Source organism: Salmo salar, chromosome 01, assembly GCF_965601325.2.
Source record: "Salmo salar chromosome 01, fSalSal1, whole genome shotgun sequence".
Lineage (NCBI taxonomy): Eukaryota > Metazoa > Chordata > Actinopteri > Salmoniformes > Salmonidae > Salmo > Salmo salar.
Window position 1 is genome coordinate 62,948,994 of NC_138291.1, and position 27,784 is coordinate 62,976,777.

The 27,784-nt window shown below is 41.1% G+C and overlaps 1 pseudogene; it reads left to right on the forward strand.

Moving 5' to 3' along the window:
- The first annotated feature begins 2,317 nt into the window (after nt 1-2,317).
- LOC106605623 (serine/threonine-protein kinase VRK1-like) lies at nt 2,318-27,779 on the forward strand (annotated as a pseudogene).
- The last annotated feature ends 5 nt before the right edge of the window (nt 27,780-27,784 follow it).

Consider the following 27,784-nt stretch of genomic DNA (forward strand, 5'->3'; position numbering starts at 1 on the left):
CGATTGTGGCTACTATCTGGCAGATGGTTACACGGGCTGCTTTATATAATTAACATTTCATTATTTATTCATTTTTCCATATTTTCTCATTGTTTCTGTGATAAAAAATGTAATTAACATTTAAATGAAATTCTTTAAGAGTCCTGTTTAAGTAATATATTAGTATTTTGATACTTTGTGCAAGGCAATTATAAAAAACTTTGTGGATTGGGCCACCCGAATGGCGCAGCGGTCTAAGACATTGCAGTGCAAACTGCGTTGCTACAGATGCTGGTTCGATACCTGTGCTGGCCGCGATAAGGAGACCCATGAATCTACGAACAATTGGCCCAGCGTCATCCAGGTTAGGGGATGGTGTGGCCGGCTGGGATGTCCTTGTCGAATCACGCTGTAGCCTGAGGCGGGCCAGGCGCATGCTCGCTGACATGATCACCAGGTGTACGATGTTTCCTCTGACACGTTGCTGCTCTCAACCTTCACCTCTCCCGAGGCCGTACAAGAGTTGCAGTGATGGGACACAACAATTGGATATGACGAAAATAGGGTCAAAATAGATAAATACAATTATTTAAAAAAATTGTGGATGGGTATAATTTGTATGTATAAATGTATAATAGTAATATTTAAAATTACTAAATCGGGTCATTTTGTATACATTTATTTAAAATTGCATCGAGACGCTTCTGGGTGGATTCTGGTAAGATGCCGGCTGAATTCCGGTAGAAGGAAATGGCAGTCATTCATTTTGATTTTGGGCCGAGCCCAACACCCGATTCCTGGCCGATTCAATCAGTTCCGGCCACTTCTGGGCCGATTCCTCATTGCTTGGTTGGGTGACTGGAGTCTTTGACAATTTTTGGGGCTTTTCTCTGACACCGCCTAGTATATAGGTCCTGGATGGCCGTACGCACTACCCTCTGTAGAACCTTACAGTCAGATGCCGAGCAGTTACCATACCAGGCGGTGATGCAAACTGTCAGGATGCTCTCGATGGGGCAGCTGTATAACTTTTTGAGGATCTGGGGACCCATGACAAATCTTTTCATTCTCCTGAGGGGTAAAAGTTGTTGTCGTGCCCTCTTCACGACTGTCTTGGTGTGTCTGACAATATATGCCTGTTGTAGCGCCACCATATGGTCAATCTGAATGTGCTTGCATATGTTGAATCTTGACAGGGTTTGGAACATGTCTACCAAGTTTGGTTACAATACAAATATCCATGTCTGATTTATATGCATTTATGTGCCAGATCAAGCCCACATGAATGTTTATTGGTCAGTTTTTGACATGAAAAATTGCGTTGAAAGACCTTGATCCATTTGGGGCGGCAGGTGGCCTAGTGTTGGGCCAGTAACCGAAATGTTGTTGGATCAAATCCCCGAGTTGACAAGGTAAAAATCTGTCATTCTGCCTCTGAACAAGGCACTGTTCCCCGGTGGGCCGTCATTGTAAATAAGAATTTGTTCTTAACTGACTTGCCTGGTTAAATAAAGGTTAAATAAAAAATAGATGTAATTTCAAGTTTCATACAGATCGGCGGAAAATCCATCATGGCAGACCTTCTGGGTCCTTGAGGCAAATTTGTTCCTTGTGAGAAGAGGGGCATATGCAAAGAATATCAGGACTCTAGGTCAGGGATGGGCAACTGGCAGCCTGCGGGCCGCAAAGGCCTTGAATCAATGTCCCTCTGAAAATATAAATTGTCTTTGATCTATTGTCATGCCATGTCATAATAGTATTGTAATTCCTAATTCAATGGCCAGGCCACTGTCTGTCTCTCACACCAGTCTCTCTTATCTTGTGTCCCCTGCCCAGTATTCATGGATACAGCTCTCAGATGATAAACATATGATCTGTGCTATTCAGAATCCTTTGGATGTCCCTACTCCATTGAAGTTGACATTTAAAATGTTTAAGGCTAGGTAAGGGATTTGGATATGTGTAAGGTTAAGCTAAGGGTTATGGTTTAGGGTAGGAAGTACCAAGGATTCCAGATAGCACTGACCATACACATGTAGGTGCTATGGATGCAAGGACTGGCCATTTACAGTTTTAATCATGTTTTGAGGCTATAAAATGTTTGTTTTCAGTTAAACAGGCCTATGTTTGGTTCTGATGGGGAAGAACAGTTCAACTATGCTCAACAAGCATTTATAACTTATTTTCTTCAATAATCAATGGGTATACAGTGCCTAGTGAAAGTCTACACACATTGAACAGTTAAAATATTTGAGATTGACTCATTTACTGTCCAACCACACCATCTCCGGATCAGGTTGCCAGCCTTCAGATTGACATTTTGAGCATTTGGCACACGATGGTGGAAGGTGGAGACAGTTTAAGGGTGGAGAGACAGAGTCTGCTGGTAGGGAGACAAACAAGAAGACATGTATTGTAGAGCACATCCCTTTACATGAGGTTCAAGTGAGGAATGGGGTCAGCTGGAAACACTCATCATTCAACCTATACAATGTTGTTTTACTTCATACATATAGTTATTATCAGTGGGAAGTTCAAATGTATTGTAAACCAAAATGGATGGATTGTAGTTGTTAAACAAATAATACATTATTATGAATGTTAACTGTTGTGTCACACATACGTTTCTGGCTGTGAACAGTCGAGTATTTGGCGCATGGTGGTGGAAGGTGGAGACAGTCCGTCGGAGAGGCTGAGGGTGGAGAGACCGTCCACTGGCATGAAGACATGTATTATCGAGCACATCACTTTACATGGGGTTCAAGTGAGGAATGGGATCAGCTGGAAACACTAATTATTCAATCTAGAGAATGTTGTATTACATTATACTTATAGTTTATTAAATATTTTAATAGATTTGCTTTTCCATGAAAGAAGACAGCAGCTGATTGACCAACTGACTGTATAGGGTCAACCATGAATAGTTTCGCAAAACTATGAATTGTTTTATGGTCGGCCACTAACAGTAGCTAGATCCAAATAATTCAGGTAGCTAACGTTACACAGAAGCACCATATATAAATAAATATTGTATGTGTTACTGAAATTCAGCTTTTAGTTGCCATTGTACACATGAAACAAACCATTATCATAATCATTATTGAATCTTGGAGCGCTTGTGGTCAGGCGAGTCATTTCTGACTCACTGGACAAGGCTTGCTACCTAACGTTAGCTAGATAGCGTAGCTAAGTGTGACTGTTAGCTAGCTAGCTATGTTAACCGTGTGCTGTCTTGCCTGTCTTATATAGACTACCAATGTTTAACAAACAAAAACTTGCTAGCTCAATTAGCTACCTAATATCACATAGGCAAGACCCTAAACGTATTGACTTAGCTAACTACCCAGTCTCTAACAATTAGCTAAGATAGCTAGCTAACATTGATGTTAGCTGATGTTACTGGAGAAACTTTAGCAACAACCATGATCAGTCCAGAAATGAAGCTAGCTACAATGTCACAAACTAATTAGCGACTGCAATGAAATACACTACTGTAAATAAAATTACCTATTTTGAACTTTTTGGTATCTTATCCGGCTGGGCTCGACTGTTAACCAACTGATTGACTGTCATAACGACCCGTTGCAAAGTCAGGCGCCGAGGCCGGCCGGCTCGAGCTTCAATGCAGACTTCTCGAGCAGCAGAGGCAACCGCTGCTGTGTTTTTGGTTCCTTTAGAGGTAATGATAGCTCCCTATTAAGGTTAACAGTACTTCAGCAAGCATTGATGTTGGCAATTGACGATGCATGTATGCTGCTATTTGCTATGTTGAAAATTACAAGCACAGATTTGTAAAACAGACAGGAAATAGTAGCCTATTGTTGACTTGGTGATCTGAGATCTCAAATATTCAGCAAACATTTAGCATGCAACCTTGTGTTATGACAAAGAAACACTATGACAAAGTTACAGTTGGTGATACAATTCATAACGTACCTGGTTTAAATAGCTGTTTTATTTTCTTCCGTCTTCTCAGAATGTGCAGGCAGCCCATAGCTACTGTCAAACTTTCCATGAAGGAAAATGTTCGACGTCTCACAAATGAGGTGTGCAATAATATTAAATGTGACATTAAGCACACACTTTTATCCAAAGCGACAGTATGCATGCATTCATTTTCCGTTCGTGTGCTGGGAGTCGAACCCACAATCATGACGTGTCGTGTGATTTTCTTTCCATTGACTGTCATGATCATTATTTATTTTGGTGTTTTAAGACGCTATAGACTACATTTGTAATAGCTTAATAGGCTATTGCTATTATTCAACATTCATGGTAGCCTGCGTCACTCCTTCAGCCTAGGTAGCTCTGCGGTCGCCAAGCACGCTCCACTATTGATATCATTAGGCGTACGTATTTATAAAATACAATTATTCTACCTTCTAGGCTACAACAACACAGTGCAATGAGGAATTTATTATTTTTACTACACAAACATTGTCTAGGCTGTAAACTGCAGTGATGTAGGTTCATTTGAATTACCGCTCAAACGTTCTTTGGGGTTTCATGCCGAAATAACGCCCTGATTATAAAATCATTTAGATTAGTTATGGATTTATTCTCAACAGTTTACAAGCTCCAGAAAGTTCCATTAGGCCACTCATATGGTGTATTTTGTCAGGATGTATAGGCATTTATAGATAGGCCTACCATAGAAAAATAGGCTATAGCCTATTGGCGGTCAGTGCCATGACAGTGGCGGTCAGTGCCGTTTCAGATGGACAATTATACATTTTTTGTGAGCATGGCCTTATTTCTATTACAGCATATTTGATTACTGTCATTCCAATTCCATTCGCTGAGTTCCATGTTACATCAATAGGTTTAGGCTACTACATGATACTCTAATTTTACATATACCCATCATGAGGTTGCTACAACCTAGCCTATGAATGAAAGTTAACAATGTAGGTGCACAGGTTTAGAGAAAATGACACATTAAATACCACCGTGCACAATCTTGCCTGCATCTAGCTGATTTAGGGTGTAATCATTAGTCCAACAGTTGCAAACTAGAGTTTCTATTGGACAAATTCAGGTACGTTTATCCCCGTTTCGTTCTGTTTGCTTCCTTTTAAGAAACGTTTTTCAACTGAATCGTCAGGATGAATACACCCCTCATTACACGCAAACAGTTCACTTTCATAGCCACATACAAACAGCTCATTGTATTCCTTCTCGCATCTACACACTCTCCTCTCACCTTTTCCCTTCGCTTGTGAACTTCAGTGAACACATCAGCTGTCTGTGACCAGGCAAAAAAAATTCCAGGCCAATCCTTCATATCATAACCGCTACACATACCCTACATCGTCTCCATATTAGCTAAAGTAATGTCATAGTCAACATAGCTAATAGAACTAACGCGTTAAGTAAAGGCACTACAGAGGGTAGGGCGTACGGCCCAGTACATCACTGGAGCCAAGCTTCCTGCCATCCAGGACCTATATACCAGGCGGTGTCAGAGGAAGACCCAAACAATTGTCAAATACTCCAGTCACCCAAGTCATAGACTATTCTCTCTGCTACCACACGGCAAGTGGTACTGGAGTGCCAAGTCTAGGTCCAAAAGGCACCTTGACAGCTTCTACCCCCAAGCCATAAGACTGCTGAACAATTAATCAAAATGGCCACCAAGACTATTTGCATTGACCACCCCCTTTGTTTTTACACTGCTGCTACTCGCTGTTTATTATCTTTGCATAGTCACTTCACCCCTGCATACATGTACAAATTACCTCTACTAACCTGTACCCCTGCACATTGACTCCTCTACTAACCTGTACCGATACTTCCTGTATATAGCCTCATTATTGTTACTTTATTGTATTTTTTACCTAAGTTTATTTTGTAAATATTTTCTTAACTCTATTTTCTTAAAACTGCTTTGTTGGTTGTCTTGAAAGTAAGCATTTCATGGTAAGGTTTATACCTGTTGTATTCGGCGCATGTGACAAATAACATTTGATTTGATTTAAACCGCTATAATCATGCAGTACAGTCAATAAGCAGTTTAGCAGTTACACAGGCGGGCCCCGGTGACAATACATTTGTATAACCAAAAGCTTATCTTTTCTTGGAAGAGTTCCAGTGTTGGATTGTCATAGCCAGCTAGCTAACATAGTTCTCTGTTTGAGCCGGGTGTTTGAGTAAGCTAAACTAGCTAGCTACATTTGCTACCTAAGTAAGTGAAAGTATATATTTTTTACTTAGCTCTCTCTCTCTCTCCGCCCCTCTATCTCTCTCTCTCACTTGCTACCTCCATTTTTGAATCAATTTGTTCAAAACTGTCCAACTATTGTATTTCTTTCTCTTTGAGTCAAATACTCCCCACATTGTATGCACTACAGTGCTAGCAAGCTGTAGCTTATGCTTTCATTACTAGATTCATTCTCTGATCCTTTGATTGGGTGGACAACATGTCAGTTCATGCTGTAAGAGTTCTGATAGGTTGGAGGATGTCCTCTGGAAGTTGTCGTAATTACTGTGCAAGTCTATGGAAGGGGGTGATAACCATGAGCCTCCTAGGTTTTATAAGTCAATGTATGCAGAGAATGCATACAAAATTGTTTTGCTCCAAAAATGCAGGTGTTTCAGCATAGCTCAGTGCTTTCTGTGGTGGTGGGGCAGCCAGTGGAAAATACGGAGCGTAGGGGTAGATAATGTTCTCTAGTCTGCTATTCACTGGACATGGTGTGTGGTCGAAGTCTGAGTTTAAGGGTCTCTTTTCCAAGCTTAAAAGGATAAACATTCACTCGTAACACACCATGGGCCAGAAAAGGTTGAATCCGTTGGCCATGGTGTCAATGCAGCTTGGCTTCTGCCGTATTTAAAACAACTGGAACTTGGAACTGGGAAATCTCAGACTTAGGTGATTTCAAGACAACTGGGAACTCCAACCGGGAAAATATGTTTTGATCCGTCATCCAACTTGGAATTCCAAGTCAGGAACTTGGGCCTCTTTCTAGAGTTTCCAGTTGTCTTGAAAGCACCACAAATCCAGAGAAGGCCAGACTTCGATGACAAAGTTTGATGACAACTTTTGCCCACAAGAAGAATTTGCTCACCTTAATAATTTGGTCCCTTTCTCCCTCATAACTTGGTATTTGGTATTTTATTAGGATCCCCATTAGTTGTTGCAAAAGCAGCAGCTACTCTTCCTGGGGTCCACACAAAACATGAAACATAATACAGAATTACATAATACAGAACATCAATAGACAAGAACAGCTCAAGGGAAGAACTACATTTTTTTAAAGGCACACGTAGCCTACATATCAATGCATACACACAAACTATGTAGATCAAATAGGGGAGAGGCATTGTACTGCAAGGTGTTGCTTAATCTGTTTTTTGAAACCAGGTTTGCTGTTTATTTGAGCAATATGAGATGGAAGGAAGTTCCATGCAATAAGGGCTCTATATCTTCTCTAGGGCCAGTGGGACGATTTCGTCCCACCTACGTAACAGCCAGTGGAATCCCGTGGCGCGTTATTCAAATACCTTAGAAATGCTATTACTTCAATTTCTCAAACATATGACTATTTTACACCATTTTAAAGACAAGACTCTCGTTAATCTAACCACACTGTCCGATTTCAAAAAGGCTTTACAATGAAAGCAAAACATTAGATTATGTCAGCAGAGTACCCAGCCAGAAATAATCAGACACCCATTTTTCAAGCTAGCATATAATGTCACATAAACCCAGAAGACAGCTAAATGCAGGCACTAACCTTTGATGATCTTCATCAGATGACAACCCTAGGACATTATGTTATACAATACATGCATGTTTTTTTCAATCAAGTTCATATTTATATCAAAAACCAGCTTTTTACATTAGCATGTGACTAGCATTCCCACCGAACACTGCCGGTGAATTTACTAAATTACTCACGATAAACGTTCACAAAAAAACATAACAATTATTTTAAGAATTATAGATACAGTACTCCTCTATGCACTCGATATGTCCGATTTTAAAATAGATTTTCGGTGAAAGCACATTTTGCAATATTCTCAGTAGATAGCCCGGCATCACAGGGCTAGCTATTTAGACACCCAGCAAGTTTAGCTCTCACCAAAGTCAGATTTACTATAAGAAAAATGTTATTACCTTTGGTGTTCTTTGTCAGAATGCACTCCCAGGACTTCTACTTCAATAACAAATGTTGATTTGGTCCCAAATAATCCATTGTTATATCCAAATAGCGACGTTTTGTTTGTGCGTTCAAGACACTATCCGAAAGGGTAAATAAGGGTGACGAGCATGGCGCATTTCGTGACAAAACATTTCTAAATATTCCATTACCGTACTTTGAAGCATGTCAACCGCTGTTTAAAATCAATTTTTATGCAATTTTTCTCGTAAAAAAGTGATAATATTCCGACCAGGAATCTGCATTTTGGTAAACAGACGAAAGAAAATAAAGCATGGGGTCGACTCGGGCACGCGCCTAAGCCCATTGTCCTCTGATCGGCCACTTGCCAAAAGCGATAATGTGTTTCAGCCTGGGGCTGCCTCGATATCATTCAGCTTTTTCCCGGGCTCTGAGAGCCTATGGGAGCCGTAGGAAGTGTCACGTTACAGCAAAGATCCTCAGTCTTCAATAAAAAGAGCCAAGATGAACAACAACTTGTCAGACAGGCCACTTCCTGTTCAGAATCCTCTCAGGTTTTTGCCTGCCATATGAGTTCTGTTATACTCACAGACACCATTCAAACAGTTTTAGAAACTTTAGGGTGTTTTCTATCCAAAGCCAATAATTATATGCATATTCTAGTTACTGGGCAGGAGTAGTAACCAGATTAAATCGGGTACGTTTTTTATCCGGCCGTGTCAATACTGCCCCCTACCCCCAACAGGATATAATACTGTACGCTTTCTTGAATTTGTTCTGGATTTGGGGACTGTAAAAAGACCCCTGGTGGCATGTCTGCTGGGATAAGTGTGTGTGTAAATTGACTATTTAAACAATTTGGGATTGTCAACATGTTAATGTTTCTTATAAAAAGAAGTGATGCAGTCTGTCTCTCCTCAACTCTTAGCCAAGAGAGACTGGCATGCATAGTATTTATATCAGCCCTCTGATTACAATTATGAGCAAAACGTGCCGCTCTGTTCTGGGCCAGCTGCATCTTAACTAGGTCTTTCCTTGCAGCACTGGACCACACGACTAGACAATAATCACGATTAGACAAATGTAGAGCCTGCAGAACTTGCTTTAAGGAATGTGGTGTCAAAAAAGCAGAGCATCCCTTTATTACGGCCAGACCTCTCCCCATCTTTACAACCATTGAATCTATATGTTTTGACCATGACAGTTTACAATCTAAGGTAACACCAAGTTATTTAGTCTCCTCAACTTGTTCAACAGCCACACCATTCATTACCAGATTCAGCTGAGGTCTAGAAGTTAAGGAATGATTTGTACCAAATATAATGCTCTTAGTTTTAGAGATGTTCAGGACCAGTTTATTACTGGCCACCCATTCCAAAACAGACTGCAACTCTTTGTTAAGGGTTTCAGTGACTTCATTAGCTGTGGTTGCTGATGCATATATGGTTGATTCATCAGCATACATGGACACACATAGTTTGTTTAATGCCAGTGGCAGGTCATTGCTAAAAATAGAAAATAGTAGAGAGCAGCCCTGCGGTACACCACACTTTACATGTTTGACATTAGAGAAGCTTCCATTAACTTCTTATGGGCGGTAGCGTCCCACCTGGCAAACATCCAGTGAAATTGCAGAGTGCAAAATTCAAACTACAGAATTATCAATATTTAACTTTCATAAAATCACAAGTGTAATACATCAAAATAAAGCTTAACTTCTTGTTAATCCAGCCGCTGTTTCAGATTTCAAAAAGGCTTTACGGCAAAAGGACACCATGCGATTATCTGAGGACAGCGCCCCGCATACAAAACCATGAAAAACATATTTCAACCAGGCAGGTGCGACACAAAAGTCAGAAATAGTGATATAAAAAATGCATTACCTTTGATCTTCTTCTGTTGGCACTCCAAAAGGTCCCAGTTACATCACAAATTGTCCTTTTGTTCGATAATGTCCTACTTTATATTCATAAAAACTCAGTTTAGTTGGTGTGCTTCAGTCAATAATCCACCCAGTTTCCCTCCATCAAAATGCATACAAAATGAATCCCAAACATTACTAATAAACTTTTCCAAACAAGTAAAACAACGTTTATAATCAAACCTTAGGTACCCTAATACGTAAATAAACGATACAATTTAAGACGGAGAATTGTTATTGTCTTTCCCGGAGAAAAATACCAAAGAACGCGCTCTCATTCACGCGCTTGGAAACACTACAGCCAAAATGGGAGCCACCTATAAAAACTACAATTTCTGGCAATTTTTTTCCAAAAACCAGCATGAAACTCTTTCTAAAGACTGTTGACAACTAGTGGAAGCCCTAGGAACTACAATCTGGGAGGACTTCGCCTTATAATAAAAGTGACAGCCATTGAAAATAGTGGTAGGCTGAATTATTTATTTTTTGGATGGTTTGTCCTCGGGGTTTCGCCTGCCATATCACTTCTGTTATACTCACAGACAGTATTTTAACAGTTTTAGAAACTTTAGCGTGTTTTCTATCCAAATCTACCATTATATGCATATCCTAGCTGCTGGGCCTGAGTAACAGGCATTTTACTTTGGGCATGCTTTTCATACGGACGTGAAAATACTGCCCCTTACCCAAGAGAGGTTAAAGAAAACTCTCTGTGTTCTATTACATAGATAGCTCTGAATCCTTAGCCTACTGTTTTGACTTGGTGGTGCAGATGTAGCCTATAGCCTGTTTTAGAGAAATGTAATAGTGCAAATCAATTTATAACATTTTTGACATGTGTTTTTCAGGATTTTTTTGTTGTTATTCTGTCTCTCACTGTTCAAATAAACCTAACATTAAAATTATAGACTGATCATTTCTTTGTCAAAGGGCAAACGTACAAAATCAGCAGTGGATCAAATACTTTTTTCCCTCACTGTATATATATATATATATATATATATATATATATATATATATATATATATATATATATATATATATATATATTACATTTGCAAAAATGTCTAAAAACCTGCTTTTCTTTGTCATTACGGGGTATTGTGTGTAGATGAGGGAAAAAAACGATTTAGTCAATTTTAGAATAAGGCTGTAAAGTAACAACATTTTGAAAAAGTCAAGGCGTCTGAATACTTCCCGATTTCACTGTGCATGCTAAAATCTCCACTGCCTACAGAGTGCTGTTGAGGCTTCTGTAGACCTTCATTGCAAAACATTGTATTTTAATAAATTATTTGAATGTGTTTAGGTTAGTTTTATCTAAAAATTATAACGTATAGTTATTTCAAATTATAAGTGTTTAACTATTTTGTTTTTATGAAATACACTGAAGAGGATGGTCCCCCCCATACCGAATAAAAACCTCATGTAACCCTACTTCTGAAAAAAGTTTCAGGCCAGATATGCTGAAGTGGACTGGGCCCGAGTACCATTAGCTGGAACCCAAAGTAATATGATTCTCCGGACTTGGGAAGAGCTCGGCCCTCATGAAGTCCCCCTGAGTCCAAGTCAATACCTAGTCCCCGAAGTCTCAAACGTAATAGGCCCGTGTTGACTGGGAGGTCTCTTTCTTACAAATCACTCAAATTGATACAATTCCCTGGCCTAATCTAAATGACAGAGCGTTTCTGTTCTACACAGTTTTGCCAGAACGTTCTGTAATGTTGCACCCATATGGTTGAATCCACTGAAAGCACCCCAGGCCAGATGTTTGAGGATGACTGAAAGTAATATAAACCTGTGATATGGATCTTGCTGTTGCAGTCATTGGTGGGTGAATATCCAGAGCCATTGCTTCCTAGATTTCATTGGTTGATTTTTTTGCCTATCACACAGCGGGAGGAACAAAGTTTAAGGAAATCGAACAGTTTTGATAGCAGCTGTCGAAGAACCAGATGGAATAGATTTTTCTTGGGGGAGAGCAACCTAGCTAGCTTGCTAACTTTGGACACAACATTTGTTTATTGATCATATCTAGTACCGGTAGCTCTAAACCTAGCTAAATATATGGTCGAGAAAAAAAGCTTGCTTTCTGCCTCAACTAGTCGAGATGGTGTGTTAGCTTGTAGTAGCTCGGCTAATAAACTGGCCAATTTCCATATTTTGCTGGCTTCCAGTTTTGTTTCAGGTCTATGGCCTCTCATCTCAGCTCAAACTTTGCAGGCTAGTTAGGAAGCTATAGCTGCATCCATTGACCACATGTCAATACTCTGTAACCATACTATTGCCACTATTAGTGGCCAACTAACTTGACTCTCTGTAATGTTAACTGCAAAATAGATTGCTTTTGCTAGCTATCTCCATGGACCCTCCCAGGAAGTGAGTATTGCCTGCACCCCTACCAAGCAGTTTTACACAGAGAAGAAGCGATGGAGACTGGGCAGAATAATTGGTCAAGGAGGCTTTGGATTGTTCTACCTAGGTAGGTAACCAGACTAGTATGTCAATCCATCAAGTTATCACTGATTCTCAACCCCCCCCCCCCCTCCCTCCCCAACACAGACACACACACATACACGCACGCACACACACACACACACACACACACACACACACACACACACACACACACACACACACACACACACACACACACACACCTCCCTCTTTGAGTGACAAGAGTGGTGACCCCAATTTATGGAGCAAAATGCATGACCAGCAATCACAGATTTGTGTTTTGGGTGTAAACACATCACCAACAGACCACAAAACTGGGGTACATCTGATTGCTTCGAAATTACTGTCATGTTTATCACGGTTTATTTATCACTGTGTCCCTCTGTTTTTCTTCGTCTCTCTCTCCCCTCTATTTTGCTCTCCACTTTCTCTCTTACACCCTATCTCTCTCCCTCCTTTTCTCCATCTCTTACATTTTCTCTCTCTCCCTTCTTCCCTCTCTCCCTTCAGCTTCACAGGAAGTGGACACACCTGTTGGGGAGGACTCTAATTTTGTGATTAAAGTGTTGAATACAGGAATGGCTGATGGTGTTGTGTGAGTCAAGGCATTAACACCTATGTGTAGGCATTGTCATTTGATCAGAGATAATCGAGAGGTGATGACAGTTTGACTTAACCACAATCATTTAATGTTAGGCTCTGTTGCTCTCTCACTTTGTATTTCTCTCTTGCTTGCTCTCCTCACTGGGTTTTCTTGGATATGGAAAGTGACAATGAGGAACTGCTGGCTTTATATGCTTTTAAAACAACACATACAACAGCTTTCAGCATCTCTATTTTTGAAATATTGCCTGCCTAGGCTATTTCCATATTTCCTCTTATTTGACCCTCTTATTTCATTGTGTCTGCAGGATTACCATGTGAATAGGCCTCTGTTTTCTGAGCTCAAGTTCTATCTGAGGGAAACTAAACCTGAGAACAGTGAGTATCAACAACTTCAATCATTCAACATAATGATGCAGTAGACATATGGTCAAGAATTCATAGCCTTTATCCCACATAGACTACATACTGATTGGTTACAACAAAACCTGTTTAAGGCTACCTCTTATATGAGCAGCCAGGCCCAGTGCAGCAAGAGTGTACTTGGCTGATGAAGAGGCCATAGACATGAAGACTGCTGCCTGGTGTAATTAATAAGCCAAAGCAAACATGCACCTCAGTGGCAGTTAGCCCCGTCCCTGCTTGTTTGAGTTCTAATTCATAGAGAGGGACCCAATCACACATAATGATGCCTGCTCCTCCACTGGGCCCCTGACCACCTGCCAGTCTGGTGGAGAGCCAGTCAGGCCAGCCACCACTCTAAGACAGGCCTCATGTTCACTGTGTGTGTGTGTGCCTGCCTGTCTGTCTGTTTCTCTCTCTGTATGTCAGTGTGGGTTTTTGGCTATGATTAGAAGTGCATGCTTGTGTGTCTGGCTTAGACATACCTTTCCATATTTCCTCTGTCTGGTCATATGTGTTTTGCAAACAGTTCGGACAGAGTCAACCTGAATCCACAGGAATTAAATTCACATCACTTCCCAATTTGTTGTATAACTTTTAAGATCAAAGGCTCAAGCCCCCTAGGATTGTATTTTGGGCACTTGGCCGTATTTGCTCAGCACTAGCATCATAAAACAAAATAACAAAGGTAAATAATGAATGCAACAAGTAATGAATAAAACAATAAGGCAAAGAGCAAATATGTACAGTGTTCTGTTTTTGAACTTTTTTTTGTGTCCGGTATTCCTCTAGAAAAAAATAGGTGCTCACTTTGCACTGGTGAAAATACATTAAATATGTTGTAAATATTTTATGTATATGTAAGACCCAATACATGTTTGATTTTTGTCCCTCGTAATTCTGTCCTGCTGTTGTTTCAGTGCTGATGTGGAAGAGGAGCAAGAAGCTGGACTTCCTGGGGATCCCTGTAAACTGGGGATCAGGACTAGCAGAACACAACAGAACCAGGTACTACTGACCATGGTCCTGATGATGATGATGATGATGATGATGATGATGATGATGGTACTTGGTTAATAATCCCTCACATTGGGGTTGGAAGTGTGTTCGAGATTATTTTACCCCTTCTCCTTGACCTTTGCCCTGTTCAGGTACAGGTTCATGGCGATGGACCGCCTGGGCACTGACCTTCAGAAAGTGTGTGAGAGAAATGGTGACAAGCTAAAGAAACACACAGTGCTACAGCTAGGACGTGTCCTGGTGAGACTCGTACTCTTCTATCCTCTCCATCATTCATTGCTGCATATCACAAGGATTTCACCTACTCCTTGTCCTCCTGCAGCATGACAACGAGTATGTCCATGCAGACGTAAAGAAGGCCAACCTAATGATTGGTCACACAGACCCAGACAAGGTTAGCCCTAGCGCTGTCTAAGTACAGTAGGCATGTGTATTGAAGGCTTTTCTTGTACTGTGTACAAAACATACATAGACAACCGTTTCAAGTTATTTTAATATGGAGCATTGCGTTAAGCTTCTACTTGTAAGTTATCTACACATACTGTCTGTTTATTATCTGTTGTACCTGTGTACCTGGCCTGTCTAACAGGTACAGCCCAGACGGAGAGCACAAGGAGAACAAAGAAACAACGGAACCGTAGAGTACACCAGCATAGATGCTCAAAATGGAGTCGGTAAAGTATAATTTCATTGTTATGAACATTCATAGTTTCAGGTGCCAAAAAAAGCTATTGTGTTATGAAAGGTTTCTGGGTAAACATACATGGATTTGTGGGCAGTAGAGTTCTCTTGTATTGACTGTATGGCCAAGGATCTTTCACGGATGTATCTTGCTGTTTACTAACTGCATTACTGTGTCTTTCAGTTGGCAGAGTACTTGTTTATCAATGCATAATGTAAAGTGAACCCCCCTTTGTCCCTTGCTTTAAAACCTCCCTCAGTAGTTATCGGAAACACATTAGCTGGAAAATTGCATACATGGTCCTTTTTATTGGACATTGATTCTCCCTGGCCCACATTCCCCCGACGCGGACTCCATTTAACAATTCCCTAATTAGCTAAAGTCATAACCTGCATTGTGTATTCATCCCCCATTAATTAAGGCTTTGATGTTTGGTTAGAGAGGGACTGGCCACTGATAACCTCTCTGCTTGCTCAGAGCAGAGGAAGGCGTTAAGGTTCGATACACTGAACGAGTGTGGCTAGACTCCCTAATCGCCGTGCCACTGTTTCTATCGATGTTGTCGATATGGACCAAAACAGACAAGATGTTCATGCAGCGATATTGATAAAGGCAAACGTCCTTTTTAATATGCTTTAGAGAGAGAGAGAGAGAGAGAGAGAGAGAGGAGGGTGGGGGGTATGCTGAACTTGTGTTTTTCTGTTGGATGTTCTCTGAATGAAAAGGTGCATGTTGGGCCCATGTATTGTAATCATTGTTTCCCCTATATACATTTTGCAGAGGAACACAGCCACAAAATAAAATAATACTCAGAAAATTCAAAATTAAAAAATGTATTTCTCTTTTTTTGGAAGAAAACATTTTGGGGATGGGAAAACATTTTCAGTGTAAACTTAAATGGCTAAAACCATATACTGTATAAATTATGTAGAAAATATACTGGATAGCATAAGAAAATGGCATAAGCTATGACAAAATGTGCATAATTTAAGGAAATTTGCCTTTAAACTGAAAATGTTTTCTTGGCCCCATGGCAAAATGTGTAGAATTGCAGGAAATTAGTTTTAATGTGGCAACATTTTGTCTCTCTAAAACCATGGCCACCGTCACCACTGCTGAAAAAAACACTGATTGAACTTCACAGTTCCAAACAAGCCCATATCTTGCAGGCAGAACTTACTTCAACATATTCTCAGTTGTTCGTCTATGGCTGTTCTCATTGTCTATTTGATGTAATAAGAGTTTAGATAGGAATGACGCTTAAATCACAGGACTGGTTCAAACACAGGTCTGTTCTTTTACATTGAAGTACACTTACTCACACCTAGCACAATTTGTTCTCATGTCACATACAGGCAGTTGCACATGGTCCTCATTCCAACCCTTCAGTCTAGCCTAAACAGTAAAAGCTGTTGTACAGGTGAATTATTCCTTTGCTTCTATGGCCCAGGGGTCATGAATCTTCTACAAACCAAAGTAGGTAGAGAGTATAAGATGAAAATATGTGCTTATGCATTGATCTTCTTCTAACCACTATTTTTATATATCTAACGCTGTCTTTAGGTCTACAGTACATCACTATTGGAATTGGTCAATCAAGAGGCCATTTGGTAAAGTTTCCCATTTTTAACTACAGTTGATAAACAAACCGAAAACAATGTTAATCCAGGCGGATAAATTGTATATGATAGCTGCTCGTACTTGACCTCCATGTTGTAAGGCAGTTTCTGAGTTTCTTTGGGTCAAATGGCAATTGAGATGCATGCAGATTTTGACGAGGAGCAAGACTAATTTTTGCTCAACATCCTGTCCTCCCTTCTCACCTCTCATCAACCTCACCAGGTAGATGTTGATAGGTTGCCATGACGAGGGTGGAGATTGAACACAGAGTGATGCACCACTGAACTCTGAGCTAATTATCACCTATTGGAGCGGGATGCTTCGGAACACCGAAATTCTAACGGAGAGGGTTAAGAGTGTGACACCATGCTTTAGGAAATCTGAATAACAGTAGGAGATGACAACCCACTACATTGTCACCTAACTCCTCTATGACAAGCCTGGTGTGTGAAGGGCCCTGAGGTTCACCTTCTAAACTGTGTGTGTGTGTTTGCGCGTTCGCATGCATGCGTGCATTTATTGTGTCTATGCCAGGGTTTCCGTTAGCAGGCTCTTACCGGCCTTTGGCCCCCCAAAAATGTATTAAAAGCCGATTAAATAAAACTTGCCAACCAAAATGACCGGGAGAAAAAAATATCCATTGCAAAATAATGCCTTTTATTCATTGATGGAAATGTCAGTTGATGTAAATGCATTTGACTGTCATTTGCATAATTTAGTGGAATTAAACTGGCCTGTGTGTATTTTCATTAGTCATCATGTATCTTATTTATCCAACACAACTATCACACGCGCACAGCATACAGAGCCTTTTTTTGCGGGACTTCTCCTGCAGCTCCTCAGCTGGTTGCTGCTGGAATAAAACATGCTTTTATAAGCCCATTCGTTGCAAGAATTCTAAATGCCATCAAATGTTAACAACAGTTTTGGTGCACAATGAAAAATACCTACTATTTGTATTTTTCAACTGGTAATTGAAGCGAGCCTCCCATTCACCATCCAAGTGCAGGCAACAGGCTATCATCTCGTCACCCATCACTTCATAATCAGAGCTGGAGGCAGTATGCATTTTGAAAACATACTTAATTGTTTGAAACCTGAATGTTTTATTTCATATTAGGAGACATGTCTTACCTTGCTTCAAAGTAGCCTATTGACAAAATCCGACCATGGAAACGTGGAGGCAATTTTTTCATAAAGACTTCAAGTTTGAGGAAGTTTACAATTTATCATTTATCCTACCATTTCTACCAATCCTACTATTTTTACCGTTCACTGAACAGTTTCATTTCAATAATAACATTTTCATTTCTCAAAATCATTGTCATGTGGTTAATCATAAAAATGTGAATAACAATGATAACAATCTAAATGTTAAAAGGCAACTAATGCGAGAACCCCAGCCTCTGCCATATGGACACATTGATACACCGTGATACATTGGTGGCTAAGGAAATGAACGCATGGAACTCATAGCCTATAGGCCAATGCAGCAGTAGGCCTAAAACTTCCAATGCTCTTTCACACTGAGGATTTGTGATTATTGAGGGGGAGACTGTTGGAAAGATTTTTCAAATGCTCCCTCGACATTATCAGGACAGAGAAACCAGACACATGCTCATTGCTCACGTGGAGCACTCCCAACAAAATACAATGAAAACATTGGCAAATATCGTAAATGATGGTTATGAAATAAATCAAAACTTGTTTCTCACAAGTGTAGCAGGTTGTGAACTTTGCACACAAAGTTTCCACTCCGATAATGAGAACGGTAAATTACTAATTAATACATGTTTTACATAATCCCTGTCATTTGGTTACATTAATTTAACGGTATATTTACTCTGGTGAAGTATGTAATGGGGAATCATAAAAATAATAATCAAAGGGCAAACAATTCACACAATTAAATACGCAAGAATTGGCAGGAGACAGCTGAGCCATTCTGGAGAGATTTGACTATATCTTCGCCACACTCCTTCCCTTCTTGTCTCAACATTTAAAATGATACTCAAGACACATTATCTTCACACACATTTTAGATGCTTTTCACCAACAGCTGCAAATCAGAAATCAACTAGGTCTATTGCCATGTGTAACCGATGTGAAATGGCTAGCTAGTTAGCGGGGTGCGTGCTAATAGCATTTCAATCGGTGACGTCACTCGCTCTGAGACCTTGAAGTAGTTGTTCCCCTTGCTCTGCAAGGGCTGTGGCTTTTGTGGAGCGATGGGTAACAATGCTTCAAGGGTGGCTGTTGTCAATGTGTGCAGAGGGTCCCTGGTTCGAGCCCAGATAGGGGCGAGGAGAGGGACAGAAGCTATACTGTTACACATGTGCGCTGCCCAAATTGAAGGCTTCCCAAATAGGCATGAGCTTCTGATTTGAAAAGCATCCATTTTTTTTTTAAAGAAGCTAATGATCCTCGATTCCTCAGTGGCTAAGTTATGCTTTCTGCTGAAGTATTTTAAATGATTTTATTTATTTCTGTGTAGACAGGAGTAATTATATAATTATGGCAAATGTATTTTCATTTACTTCCCTATTTGACCCACTGCTATGCTATTTCTTTCCTGTTCTGTTGGTTTTCATATCAACTTTATTTTGTTGTCCAGAAACCAAAGGCACAATGCTAGTCATATTAGCAACCCATCCTAGTTGTTGCGTCCTTAGATTCACCCTCTTTCTAAATTTCTGACAGAGATTTTCATGTCTGTCACATAAGGAACCGCTATCAGGTGCGCTATTTAGAATGGCGTTTTCCCACGTGTAGTGTTTAGAATGGTGTTTTCCCACGTGTAGTGTTTAGAATGGTGTTTTCCCACGTGTAGTGTTTAGAATGGTGTTTTCCCACGTGTAGTGTTTAGAATGGCGTTTTCCCACGTGTAGTGTTTCGAATGGCGTTGTCCCACGTGTAGTGTTTAGAATGGCGTTTTCCCACGTGTAGTGTTTAGAATGGCGTTTTCCCACGTGTAGTGTTTAGAATGGCGTTTTCCCACATGTAGTGTTTAGAATGGCGTTTTCCCACGTGTAGTGTTTAGAATGGTGTTTTCCCACGTGTAGTGTTTAGAATGCCGTTTTCCCACGTGAGGTGTGTAGAATGGTGTTTTCTTGCAAATTGCATTTTGGCAAATGTTTGAAATTTATGTTTTATTGGCTGCTTCATTACATGAGTTGCGTGTTCTGTTAAAATGCATTACCATAATCTTAATGTGATTTCTGTCATTCTGAGCATGGTGGGTGGACGCTTATGCACCCAATGAATTTTTGTCCGGTAAATTTCTGAAATGACCAGTAAATTAAAATCTTCCTGGCCACATTGTCCGGGCGCCACATTTCCCTAACTGAAAAACCATGGTCTGTGCATCTATTGTGTGTGCGTATGAGAGAGCTGTGTGTATCCTGCCCCCTCTCTCGTTAGGGAAAGATGCATAAATACACTACCAAACAGCAAAGTGAATGGCATTGTGAACAGGGACAATATGTGCAAAGAACACACACAGGCAGGCTTAAAATAGTTATAATTGTTAATCTATTATGTGGTTGTTGGAGTTTGAGTGCTGGTGTCACTGGCTCTCAGTATCAATGAGGCTTTATATAATTGTTTACAACAATGGCTTGATTAGATGTGGCAGCAACAAATATACTGTAATGTTGACCTATGCACTTAAGTACTTAACATCTTGCACTCTTAAGATAATGTATTCAATAAATTATTTAAACAATCGGTTTAATCACAGAAATGAAGGCAACAGAGGCAGCAGCAGTGGCAACAAACAACCAACATCTAACTACAACCAACAACACCAACCAACTAACAACCAACACCTGCAATGTCCGTCTCAATGCTAGCCAATAGTGCTGGCCTGCTGGGTGCTGCTGCCTGGCGGACACTCTTGTAGCACTGGTTGGGATCAATGCTATCCATGGATCTGGCTCAAGATTTCTCCCTCTGATGAAGCCAGTCGATAGGTAATTTCTCCAGAGATGCGAGGCCGTTACAGTATTGAGTTGTTAAAACTCCTCGGGCTCGACCCCTCACATGGACTCATTTCAGACATATTGATGAACTCAACACAGTTTTTCATAAAGACACTGGCTCAGTGCAGGGTTTGTCCACTTCTTCATTCAAACTAGATGGAAGGCATTGTTTACAATGAAGTCCAGAGATTAATGTCTAGTCTAGCCATCAGAATTTAGATGACTCCCCAGTGCAGAGCACCCTGTCGACTTCTGTAACATGTGGTAGTGATTTTGGCTCAGACATCTCGGTGTATGTGTTTTAATGCCTGAGAGAGGGATCGAGTGTGTGAGTCTATTTTTAGGCAATGCAGCGGGCATCTGGATCATGTCAGAGGCCACAAGGATCCAGTTTCCTGGAATGGGCCAGAATGGGAGTAAACTGACCAAAAAAGTCAGCCCTCCTCCCCTCAAAGCCCTGTTTGTCTGCGGAGCATGCTGCCGAAGGCTTCCGCCGAAACGTGTCCGTATGTTCTGACCTCTGCGTCTAAGAAAATACATTAAAATGTAAAGAATATTCCAGTGAGTGCAGGTTTTGTCTTTCTTTAAGTATATGGCTTTTGAACCCCGCACCCAAATACTTTTTGTTGCTACAAATATTTGAGCTGAGCACACCAATTTCACTTTCTATGTCTTCAGAGCAGGACATAGATCAAGGAAAATGTAAAGACTAACACCAGCTGTGAAAATAAACAAACCTCTGTCATCATCATACCCTCTCTTTTTCATATTGTGTTTTTTCCTTTGAACACATCCCGTCAATCAAAGCTGTTTATATCCTCCTAGACCAGGTTCTGAACTTCTACTACCTCTCTCCCCTCTCTTTTTGTCTCTCTCTCTCCCCCTCTCAGTAACTCCATCTAGACCTGGGAACCTGGAGGTGTTGGGCTTCTGTTTGCTCCACTGGCTGTGTTGGGAGGCCAAGACCAGGTACTAAGCAAACACTCTCCCCTCTCTCTGGTTCCTTCTCCTCCATCTCCCTATTAAACCATTGTTTCCCCTCTCTCCCTCTGTATTTCATGCCTGTTTTTCTCTCTCTTTCCAGACTCATGGGTAATCTACCTGGCTCGGTGCAGCAGCTGTCTGTGGGTGGAGCTTCCACAGGTGAGTGAGAAGGCCTACAGTGGCTTGCGAAAGTATTCACCCACCTTGGCATTTTTCCTATTTTGTTGCCTTACACCTGGAATTAAAATATACATTTTTTGTGGGTCTGTATTATTTGATTTACACAACATGCCTACCACTTTGAATATGCAAAATATTTTTTATTGTGGAACAAACAAGAAATAAGACTAAAAAACTGAAAACTTGAGTGTGCATAACTATTCAACCCCCCCATGGTCAAAACTTTGTAGAGACACATTTTGCAGCAATTACAGCTGCAAGTCTCTTGGGGGTATGTCTCTATAAGCTTGGCACATCTTGCCACTGGGATTTTTGCCCATTCTTCAAGGCAAAACTGCTTTAGCTCCTTCAAGTGTGATGGGTTCCGCTGGTGTACAGCAATCTTTAAGTCATACCACAGAATCTCAATTGGATTGAGGTCTGGGCCATTCCAAGACATTTAAATGTTTCTCCATAAACCACTTGAGTGTTGCTTTAACAGTATGCTTAGGGTTATTGTCCTGCTGGAAGGTGAACCTCCATCCCAGTCTCAAATCTCTGGAAGATTGAAACAGGTTTACCTCAATAATTTCCCTGTATTTAGCGCCATCCATCATTCCTTCAATTCTGACCAGTTTCCCAGTCCCTGCCGATGAAAAACATCCCCACAGCATGATGCTGCCACCACCATGCTTCACTGCGGGGATGGTATTCTCGGGGTGATGAGAGGTGTTGGGTTTGCACCAGACATAGCATTATCCTTGATGGCCAAAAAGCTACATTTCAGTCTCATTTGACCAGAGTACCTTCTTACATGTGTTTGGGGAGTCTCCCACATGCCCTTTGGCGAACATCAGACGTGTTTACTTATTGTTTTCTGGCCACTCTTCCATAAAGCCCAGCTCTGTGGAGTGTACGGCTTAAAGTGGTCCTATCTGTCATATTCCAATCTCTGCTGTGGAGCTTTGGAGCTCCTTCAGGGTTATCTTTGGTACTTTGTTTCCTCTTTGATTATTGCCCTCCTTGCCTGGTCTGTGAGTTTTGGTGGCCCTCTCTTGGCAGGTTTGTTGTGGTGCCATATTCTTTCAATTTTTTTAATAATGGATTTAATGGTGCTCCGTGGGATGTTCAAAGTTTTGGATAATTTTTGTAACCCAACCCTGATCGGTACTTCTCCACAACTTTGTCCCTGACCTGTTTGGAGAGCTCCTTGGTCTTCATGGTGCCGCTTGCTTGGTGGTGCCCCTTGCTTAATGGTGTTGCAGATTCTGGGGCCTTTCAGAACAGGTGGATATATACTTGGATCATGTGACAGATCATGTGACACTTAGATTGCACACATGTAGACTTTATTTAACTAATTATGTGACTTCTGAAGGTAATTGGTTGCACCAGATCTTATTTAAGGGCTCCAAAGCAAAGGGGGTGAATACATATGCATGCACCACTTTTCAGTTGATATCTTTTTGAATATTTTTGAATATTTATTTTTTCTCATTTCACTTCACCAATTTGGACTATTTTGTGTATAACAAAATAGGAAAAACACCAAGGGAGATGAATACTTTTGCAAAGCACTGTACGTACCAGTCAGTCAGTATGTGTCCAGAGTCGGAGTCCAGTAGTCAGACACCTCTGGGTGAGTCAGACACCAGTCACACCACAGTTTCCCACTCTTGATCAGTTTTTCAAAACCTCATCCTAGAAATCCATTCCTACAACTCCAGGATCCATCCCAGAGAGAGTTCTTTGAGACTCGGGTGTTCTGTTGTCTGTTATCTCTGGTCCTGTAAAGAGAGGTCACGTCTCAATGAAGTGATGTCTCTGTGTGATGTGATATGGTGGTAACTGTCTGACTGAGCTGATTCTCTGCAACTCCTCCAGAGGCAGGGCCCAGCTGGCCGCCACAGATAAGGCTCAGGACATGCATCAACCCTATTATATGGTGTGATACACACTCACCACTGTGTGTGTACACTTTAGGTAGCAGGACGTGTTACAGTAAGGGGTGAAAGTCATCAGATTGTTTATGTGTACTGAAACACACATCACCTGGGGTGTGTCTGTGTGTTTGGTAGTTATAGCCAGTGTTTATCAAAAATCTATGATAAGAGACACTGAGTGGGACAGTGAAACATATTGTTAATTTTTTAGGTAATCCCTCTCAGATGAGTTGACCAGGTTCTTGCTCCATGTCAAAGTTATGGGGTATAAGGAACGTCCGGATTACCAGAAGCTGAGAAAGCTGCTGTCCGAGGGGGGACAGAGAGCGAGCAGAGGCCAGAGAAGGCTGGACCGGTCTGGGCCACGAGGATCGGTGTCACGGGGTTTCTCCACCAGAGGGTCTGATGGCCCAGCCACGGGCAAGGTGAGAGAACCTGAGAGATTACCTAAACACTTGCATTGAAGTTGTTTATGTAGACCTAATCAATCAATCATTCACATGCATATCCAGATCTACCCCCAAATGTAAGTGGTCTATGGCTTAAAGTTTGAAAATCAGGTCGCAAACATACCCGTATGAAGTAATATATATATATATATATATACATACGTACGTACCCGTCAGTCAGTATGTGTCCAGAGTCAGAGTCCAGTAGTCAGACTGGACTATATATATACAGTTGAAGTCAATTGGAGGTGTACCTGTGGATGTATTTCAAGCCCTACCTTCAAACTCAGTGCGTCTTTGCTTGACATCATGGGAAAATTAAAAGAAATCAGCCAAGACCTCGTAAAAACAATTGTAGACCTCCACAAGTCTGGTTCATCCATGGGAGAAATTTCCAAACGCCTGAAGGTACCACGTCCATCTGTACAAACAACAGTACGCAGGTATAAACACCATGGGACCACGCAGCCGTCATACGGCTCAGGAAGGAGACACGTTCTGTCTCATAGAGATGAACGTACTTTGGTGCAAAGTGCAAATCAATCCCAGAACAACAGCAAAGGACCTTGTGAAGATGCTGGAGGAAACAGGTACAAAAGTATCTATATCCACAGTAAAATGAGTCCTATATTGACATCACCTGAAAGGCTGCTCAGCAAGGAAGAAGCCACTGCTCCAAAACCACCATCAAAAAATCCAGATTACGGTTTGCAACTGCACATGTGGACAAAGATCATACTTTTTGGAGAAATGTCCTCCGGTCTGTTGAAACAAAAATAGAACTGTCTGGCCATAATGACCGTCATTATGTTTGGAGGAAAAAGGGGGAGTCTTGCAAGCCAAAGAACACCATCCCAACCGTGAAGCACGGGGGTGGCAGCATCATGTTGTGGGGGTGCTTTGCTGCAGGAGGGACTGGTGCACTTCACAAAATAGATGGCATCATGAGGAAAGAATATTATGTGGATATATTGAAGCAAAATCTCAAGACATCAGTCAGGAAGTTAAAGCTTGGTCGCAAATGGGTCTTCCAAATGGACAATTACCCCAAGAATTCTTCCAAAGTTGTGGAAAAATGGCTTAAGGACAACAAAGTCCTGGTATTGGAGTGGCCATCACAAAGCCCTGACCTCAATCCCATAGAAAATGTGTGTGCAGAACTGAAAAAGCGTGTGCGAGCAAGTAGGCCTACAAACCTGACTCAGTTACAGCAGCTCTTGTCAGGAGGAATGGGCCAAAATTAACCCAACTTATTGTGGGAAGCTTGTGGAAGGCTACCCGAAACATTTGACCCAAGTTAAACAATTTAAAGGCAATGCTACCAAATACTAACTGAGTGTATGTAAACTTCTGACCCACTGGGAATGTGATGAAAGAAATAAAAGCTGAAATAAATCATTCTCTCTACTATTATTCTGACATGACACATTCTTAAAAGAAAGTGGTGATCCTAACTGACCTAAGACAGGGACTTTTTACTCTGATTAAATGTCAGGAATTGTGAAAAACTGAGTTTAAATGTATTTGGCTAAGGTGAATGTAAACCTCTGACTTCAACTGAATATATATATATATATATATACACTGTATACTGTATATCTGATTACGTGTATCTAATATATCTGGAGAGGGTAGGTCAGGGGAGTGTAATGGAGACCAGATGGCCTGACTAACTTCATGGGATGTGTTGATTGTGTATACAGTGATTTATATCTGTCTGGGAGAGGAGTGAGTTGTCTGTGTGTGAGTCTGTCATGAGCCCCAGTGCAGTGTGGGAGATTTACACACTGATGACAGCCTCAGACCCCATCCAATTACAGGTCTATATTTACAACATGCACGCATACACACGTACACGCACTGCAGAAATTATTTCAAATGAAATAGGTGCATTTCAATTGGACATCTAACTATACCAAATCTGTCAAATCTCTCTTGCTCTAGCTCTTTGCATAGCGGTGTAGAGAGGAAAATCACATTTTGTTCTCCAAATACCTGGTGGGGAATCCTGATCACAGTAAAGGAGGTCAACTTGCCTCTGACCCCAACGGTGGGACACCTTGTCCCCCTCAAGAGGGACTGGAGTGGAGAGGGTTGTGATTCTCTGGAATTTACCGGAATCACAATGGCGGCTAACTTGACCCACAGACGTCCAATTTGAGGCGATTGATGACACACACTTCACAGGGGCAGAGGATCAGCAGCCACAATTATACTCCTTTTCCCCCTCTCTCTTTCCCTCTCCTCTCCATGCTGAACTGCTGGGCAGTTTGATCCGTAGTCAAACAAAAGAGTACATTTCTGGAGGCTTGGAAAAAGAGAGCGTAAATTTCAGTCGAAGTAATAGTGTTCATGGAAAGGCTGCCTTCAGTGTATCCTACTCCTCGGTATCATAATTTCTCTTCATCATTCAAAGACTGAAATGAATAATTCAGTGAACATTGCTAGTCTTCAACACAGTAGGTGGCTTTCTTCAATCCAGATTCAGCCTACTCCTGGTCTAAAAGCATGTTTAATTGAGTATAAGAGCAAGTTTCAATGTAGCAAGTATTCACGGAAATAGAAATAGTAGCATGCTAGCCTCTTACTAAGTCCCTCACTCTCTCTTACGTTTTCCTAAAGAAAGCGGGGCGAGCAAGAGGCTTGTCCAAACCAAAGTCTGTATATGTGGAGGATAAGGAGGAGAGACCCAGACCTGTGCTGTCTCAATACATCAGAGGTCCACCCATATCCAAGCCACAGCCAGGACAGGTGATGAGGCCAAGGCTGCTTGTACTGTAATATTGACAGGATTCACTACATTTGACTATAATGCTGTTACAAACTGGTTTTACAAGAATGGACAAAATGACCAGAACATTTACTGTGACTCCCAAGTGGTATTGAATACTGGAGTTGTATCAAAGAAAGGTTTAAGTTCAAAGAAAAGTCAAACTCCAAAGAAAAATCACAAGAATATATTTGTATTGCCATATAAAGAAAATGTATAATAATCACAACGTTCAATCCCTGCTACAGGAGTTCAGGGCAATGGCAGAAACTGGAGCAAATGATTGAATTATCCCCTAACAGAAAACATCAACACAAACCAAACGGCGCGTGAGGAAAATGGTTGTTGTCAATGGCGTAGCTGTGACCTCAACAAGACCACAAATCAACCATAGACCGTCCTACCCGAGAGAAAGTAGAACCCCTACAAAAAGCAAACTGGGTGAAACACATAATGACCATTGGGAAGACCACGGCAGGTGGCCTAGTGGGGCGTCAGGTAGCCTAGTGGTTAGAGCGTTGGGCCAGTGTCATGACATGACCCTTTCTGGGTGTAGATCGTGGCTTCCCCCTCTCTCTCACTCTCTCCTACACCCATGTTCTGTTATCTCAGGCCATAAATTCCAAAGTTATTATCGGTAACGAAAACAACTGTGACTGCGATGCAGGCAACAGACGGAAAATGTGAACACG